Genomic DNA, 7,346 nt, shown 5'->3' with positions numbered 1-7,346 from the left:
TTTTGTTATCAATGTTCATAAAGAGTTTGTAAGATTCTGGTTTAAATGAAACAGACAGATTTCTCAGCTTACAATAGTCAAAGTGTTTATTCACGAGGACGTCCTAGTCTGTTGTACAAAACCATCCATTTTATACTGGCTCCTTACGCACATACCTTCACACACAAACAGTAGGTATCCTATGCACATACTGTATCACTACCCAGCCGACAGTTCCATCCCCCGAGATTAGGGAGACCTTGAGAAGTACTCCCTGTCCTCTCCCAAATCTCTCAGAGGCCTAGCCGACCTGAGACCTTGAGAAGTACTCCCTGTCCTCTCCCAAGTCTCTCAGAGGCCTAGCCGACCTGAGACCTTGAGAAGTACTCCCTGTCCTCTCCCAAGTCTCTCAGGGGCCTAGCCAGGTCGGCACCGAAGCTACGCCTTGCTCAGACAGTCTGTGTTTTTCCACTATACAGATACATTGTTTAACCTAATTCTGACTAAAGGTACACACATCAGATTATAATTTTATGATTCTAATCAATTTCATACAATTATAAGGTTTCAGAGTGGAATTATTTCATCATTATCTTCCAACATTTAAATTATTTTATCACATACACATGGTTAGCAGATGTTAATGCGAGTGTAGCGAAATGCTTATGCTTGTAGTTCTGACAGTGCAGTAATATCTAACAAGTAATCTAACAAATTCACAAAGACTACCTAATACACACAAATGTAAAGGAATGACTAAGAATATATATAAATAAATGGATGAGCGATGGCCGTGCAGGCATAGGCAAGATGCAGTAGATGGTATAGAATACAGTATATACATATGAGATTAATAATGTAGGGTATGTAAACATTATTCAAGTGGCATTATATAAAGTGATACCTTTATTAAATCAATTTCTTAAAGTGGCCAGAGATTTGAGACTGTATGTTGGCAGCAGCTGTTTTTCAGTCTCTCTGTCCCAGCTTTGATGAAACTTTACTGACCTCGCCTTCTGGATAATAGCGGGGTGAACAGGCAGTGGGTCGGGTGGTTGTTGTCCTTGAGGATCTTTTTGGCCTTCCTGTGACGTCGGGTCATTTAGGTATCCTGTAGGGCAGGTAGTTTGCCACCGGTGATGCGTTGTGCAGACCTCACTACCCTCTGGAAAGCAGGGCGGTGCAGTTTCCGTACCAGGCGGTGACACAGCCCGACAGGATGCTCTCAATTGTGCATCTGTAAAAGTTTGTGAGTGTTATAGGTGACAAGCCACATTTCTTCAGCCTCCTGAGTATGAAGAGGCGCTGTTGCGCCTTCTTCACCATGCTATCTGTGTGGGTGGACCATTTCAGTTTGTTGTTCTTGTGTACGCCGAGGAACTTAAAAATGTCCACCTTCTCCACTACTGTCCCGTCAATGTGGATGGCGGGATGCACCCTCTGCTATTTCCTGAAGTCCACGATCATCTCCTTTCTTTTGTTGAAGTTGAGTGAGAGGTTATTTTCCTGACACCACACTCCGATGCCCTCACCTCCTCCTTGTAGGGCGTCTCGTCATTGTTGGTAATCAAGTCTACCACTGTAGTGTTGCCTGCAAGCTTGATGATTGAGTTGGAGGCGTGCATGGCCACGCAGTCGTGGGTGAATGATAGAATAATATGTATGTTTAAGATAATGACTAAAGTATTCCACCCTGAAACCATATAATTGTATGAAATGTGTGTAAATCCAATAAGGTGTGTGTCTAGGCAATTGTGTTACTATTTCACAATATGAGCTGGGTACAGTTGAGACATTCAACTAAAAACTGGAAAGAGGCCTCCCCACCACAGGGAGGAGAAAAACTGTTAGAAATGGCTTGCAGAAGATAATGAAACATGTTGCAGAAGGGTGATAAACAATGTATGTTTGTGTGTGTGTGTGCTATAAAAATATTGTGTTCTCATTTAGAAGACAGAGCGCTCTCTGAATAAAGTATTGATCCATTGCAGAATCTGAGACTTTGTCTAATTCTTTATTAACCGGAGATTTACGACCTCTGGGAAATAGACAAAGCTTGAGTGATAGTTGAGTTCAACCATTGAGCTAGCAAAATTCTCGTGATAGTGAACAGGGAGTACAGGAGAGGGCAGAGTGCAGTGTGTGGACCTTTTGGGGCGGTAAGCAAATTGGAGTGGGTCTAGGGTATCAGGTAGGGTGGAGGTGATATGATCCTTGACTAGTCTCTCAAAGCACTTCATGATGACAGAAGTGAGTGCTACGTGGCGATAGTACTTTAGTTTAGTTACCTTCACTTTCTTGGGAACAGGAACATTGGTGTCCATCTTGAAGCATGTGGGGACAGCTGACTGGGATAGGGAGAGATTGAATATGTCCGTGTGTTATGGCTTTACACCCCCTGCTATATTGTGGATAAAGAGTTAATTGTCTAACAGAACACAGAGGGTGTTCTTTAATGGAATCCTCTCCAAAGTAATTCAGGTAGAATCAGGAATTTCCCAGGGCATCTGTCTAGGCCCATTACTTTTTTCAGTCTTTACTAATGACATGCCACTGGCCTCAACACTATACACATCAGCTACTAGAGCTAGTGAAATCACAGCAACACTTAAAGAGCTGCAATTCATTTCAGAATGGGTGGCAAGGAATAATTTAGTCCAAAATATTTCAAAAACGAAAAGCATTGTTTTGGGATAAATCATTCACTTAACCCTAGATCTCAACTAAATATTGCAATAAATCATGTGGAAACTGAGCAAGTTGGTCAAAACATGTTGATACAACAGTAGCTAAAAATCGGGAGACGTCTGTCCGCAATATAGCGCCGATCTGCCTTTTTAACAACACTATCAACAAGGAAGGTCCTCCAGGCTCTAGTTTTGTGGCACCTGACCACATGACTGAACACTAGTCCAGGTGCGATAAAACTAGAGCCTGGAGGACCTTCCTTGTTGATAGTGGGAACCTCAGAAAATTACAATTGGCTCAGAACAGGGCAGCATGGCTGGCCCTTAAATGTACACGAAGAGCTAACATGAATAATATGCATGTCAATCTCTCATGGCTCAAACTGGAGAGATTCATCACTACTTGTTTTTGTAAGAAGTGTTGACAGGCTGAATGCATCAAGGTGTCTGTTTAAACTACTAGCACACAGCTCGGACACCCATGCATACCCCACAAGATGTCACCAAAGGTCTCTTCCCAATCTCCAATTCAAGAATAGACTATGGGAGGCGCGCAGCACTACATAGAGCCATGGCTACATGGAACTCTATTCCACATCAGGTAACTGATGCAAGTAGAAACAGATTTAAAAAACAAAATTCTTACCTACCTGGCCGGCGGGATGGATCTATCTACCTGGCCGGCCTGGAACTACCTACCTGGCCGGCCTGTCGGACCCACATATCTGGCCGACCGGCCAGCCAGACATACTTACCTGGCCGAGCCGGACATATATACCTGTCCGACCAGCCAGCTGGATCTACTGTACCTACCTACCTGGCCGGCTGCCAGTCCTACGTGGGGACCTAACAAAAGGACAACTCAGAGTATGCTGTTCTGTTCTTCTGAAATAGACTGGTGTAGGCTAAATGGATTTATTAGACTTTTTAAAATGTAGATGTTCCAAAGGTCTGCATCAGTGGCCTGTAGGCTATGTGTGGAAGCCAGGAGATGCTAAATGTGTTTGTGACAATCATATGCTGATGAAATTTTGTGAACACCACAGCCCTAATCCGGACAACAGAAGTTTTGTGTTTTTTACTTCGGAGTAGAAAACCTGTGAAAGGAGTCATCTCAGGGGTGAAAACAGATGTTCAGGTTGAATACCTGAAGATAATTCCTGGTGTGTTTGGTGCCTGGCGTCTGACTCGCTGGGTGAATAGAGAAAAAGAAGAAAGTCTGTCGGTCCTGTTGTTTTTTGAAAAAGAGCAATTTCTCAAGTGTGTGCAGACGAACAGAGTATACTGAAGAATGGTGTGTAGAAGGAAGACGGTTTGCAATTATGGTGGGGATCATGATCCTGAGTTCCTGGAGTGCCCTGTAAGGGTGAAGGAAATGGAGGTGGCAAAAGTAAGAGCGGACAATTGAATCTCCTTTGCAGGTCGACTAAAATAGTTGAGAAAACAAGAGATGCTAGTGAAGATATGGTAGTGGATACACCACAGCCTGTAGTAAATGTTTGCTGCCAGACAAAAGATACCCTGTGTGTTAAACATTTGGATTTGGGTGCGTTCATTGCCACAGTTATAAACTGTACAGCACAAGTCTCAAAGAAGTAGAAGAAACTGGACATTATTATTTAATAAGTGGTAACAAGTGTTATTTAACAATTAACAGGTGTGCCTTGTTAAAAGTTCATTTGTGGAATTTCTTTCCTTCTTAATGCATTTGAGCCAATCAGTTGTGTTGTGACAAGTTAGGGTAGGTATTCAGATTTGGTAAAAGACCAAGTCCATATTATGGCAAGAACAGCTCAAATAAGCAAAGAGAAACAACAGTCCATCATTACTTTGAGACATGAAGGTCAGTCAATACGGAGAATTTCAAGAACTTTGAATGTTTCTTCAAGTGCAGTCACAAAAACCATCATGCGCTATGATGAAACTGGCTCTCATGAGGACCGCCACAGAAAAGGAAGACCCAGAGCTACCTCTGCTACAGAGAATAAGTTCATTAGAGTTACCAGCCTCAGAAATCGACAATTAACTGCACCTCAGATTGCAGCCCAAATAAATGCTTCACAGAGTTCAAGTAACAGACACATCTCAACATCAACTGTTCAGAGGAGACTGCGTGAATCAGGCCTTCATGTTCGAATTTCTGCAAAAAACAACACTACTAAAGGACATTAATAATAAAAAGAGAATTGCTTGGGCCAAGAATCACGAGCAATGGACATTAGACCAGTGGAAATCTGTCCTTTGGTCTGATGAGTCCAAATATGTGATTTTTGGTTCCAACCACCATGTCTTTGTCCACTCTAAAATGTAAAATGTGAAGTTTTGTCACACAACACAATGCCACAGATGTCTCAAGTTAAAGGAACATGCAATTGGCATGCTGACTGCAGCAATGTCCACCAGAGCTATTGCCAGAGAATTGAATGTACGTTTTTCTACCATAAGCCGCCTCCAACGTCATTTTAGAATATTAGGCAGTACGCACAACCAGCCTCATAATCGCAGACCACGTGTAACTACGCCAGCACAGGACCTCCACATCTGGCTTCTTCACCTGCAGGATGGTGTGAGATGAGCCAGCTGATGAAACTTTGGGTTTCCACAACTGAAGAATTTCTGCACAAACTGTCAGGAACCGACACAGGGAAGCTCATCTGTGTGCTCGTCGTCCTTATCAGGGTATTGTCCTGACTGCAGTTTGACTTCAGTGGGCAAATGCTCACCGTCAATGGCCACTGGCACGTTAAAGAAGTGTGCTCTAAACGGTTGAATCCTGATTTCAACTGTACCGGGCAGATGGCAGACAGCATGTATGGCGTAGTGTGGGAGAGCGGTTTTCAGATGTCAACGTTGTGAACCGAGTGCCCCCATGGTGGCGGTAGGGTTATGGTATGGGCAGGCATTAGCTATGGACAACAAACACAATTGCACAAAGACACCGTGACAAATTCCTGAGGCACATAGTCGTGCCATTCTTCCGCCACCATCACTTCATGTTTCAGCATGATAATGCACAACCCCTTGTCGCAAGGATCTGTACACAATTCCTGGAAGGTGAAAACGTCCCAGTTCTTCCATGACCTGCATACTCACCAGACATGTCACCATCAATTGAGCATGTTTGGGATGCTCTGGATTGACATGTACGACAGATTGTTTTGAGAGACTAGTCAAGGACCATATCACCTCCGCCCTACCTGACACCCTAGACCCACTCCCATTTGCTTACCGCCCAAATAGGTCCACAGACGACGCAATCTCAACCACACTACACACTGCCCTAACCCATCTGGACAAGAGGAATACCTATGTGAGAATGCTGTTCATCGATTACAGCTCAGCATTTAACACCATAGTACCCTCCAAACTCGTAATTAAGCTCGAGACCCTGGGTCTCGACCCCGCCCTGTGCAACTGGGTCCTGGACTTCCTGACGGGCCGCCCCCAGGTGGCGAGGGTAGGTAACAACATCCCCACCCCGCTGATCTTCAACACTGTGTTCTCAGCCCTCTCCTGTACTCTCTGTTCACCCACGACTGCGTGGCCATGCACGCCTCCAACTCAATCATCAAGTTTGCAGACGACACTACAGTGGTAGGCTTAATTACCAACAACTACGAGACGGCCTACGGGGAGGAGGTGAGGGCCCTCGGAGTGTGGTGTCAGGAAAATAACCTCACATTCAATGTCAACAAAACAAAGGAGATGATTGTGGACTTCAGGAAACAGCAGGGAGCAGCCCCCTATCTACGTTGACGGGACAGTAGTGGAGAGGTTGGAGAGTTTCAAGTTCCTTGGCGTACACATCTGAAATGGTCCACCCACACAGACAACGTCTGGAGGCTGAAGAAATTTGGCTGGTCACCAAAAACACTCACAAACTTTTACAGATGCACAATCGAGAGCATCCTGTCGGGCTGTATCACCGCCTGGTACGGCAGCTGCTCCGCCCACAACCGTAAGGCTCTCCAGAGGGTAGTGAGGTCTGCACAACGCATCACCGGGTGCAAACTACCTGCCCTCCAGGACACTTACAGCACCCGATGTCACAGGAAGGCCAAAAAGATCATCAAGGACAACAACCACCCGAGCCACTGCCTGTTCACCCCCCTATCATCCAGAAGGCGAGGTCAGTACAGGTGCATCAAAGCGGGGACCGAGCGACTGAAAAACAGCTTCTATCTCAAGGCCATCAGACAGTTAAACAGTCATCACTAACATTGAGTGGCTGCTGCCAACATACTGACTCAACTCCAGCCACTTTAATAATGTAAAAATTGATGTAATCAATTTATCACTAGCCACTTTATATAATGTTTACATACCCTACATTACTCATATCATATGTATATACTGTACGCTATACTATCTACTGCATCTTGCCATCTTGATGTAATGTATCACAAGCCACTTTAAACAATGCCACTTCATATAATGTTTTCATACCCTACATTACTCATCTCATATGTATATACTGTACTCTATACCATCTACTGCATCTTGCCTATGCCGTTCTGCCATCACTCATTTATATATTTTTATGTACATATTCGTATTCATTCCTTTACACTTGTGTGTATAAGGTAGTTGTGAAATTGCTAGGTTCTATTACTTGTTAGATATTACTGCATGGTCGGAAATAGAAGCAAAAGCATTTCGCAACACTTTCATTAACATCAG

Source organism: Oncorhynchus kisutch, linkage group LG14, assembly GCF_002021735.2.
Source record: "Oncorhynchus kisutch isolate 150728-3 linkage group LG14, Okis_V2, whole genome shotgun sequence".
Classification (NCBI taxonomy): domain Eukaryota; kingdom Metazoa; phylum Chordata; class Actinopteri; order Salmoniformes; family Salmonidae; genus Oncorhynchus; species Oncorhynchus kisutch.
Note: the sequence above shows the minus strand (reverse complement) of the source record.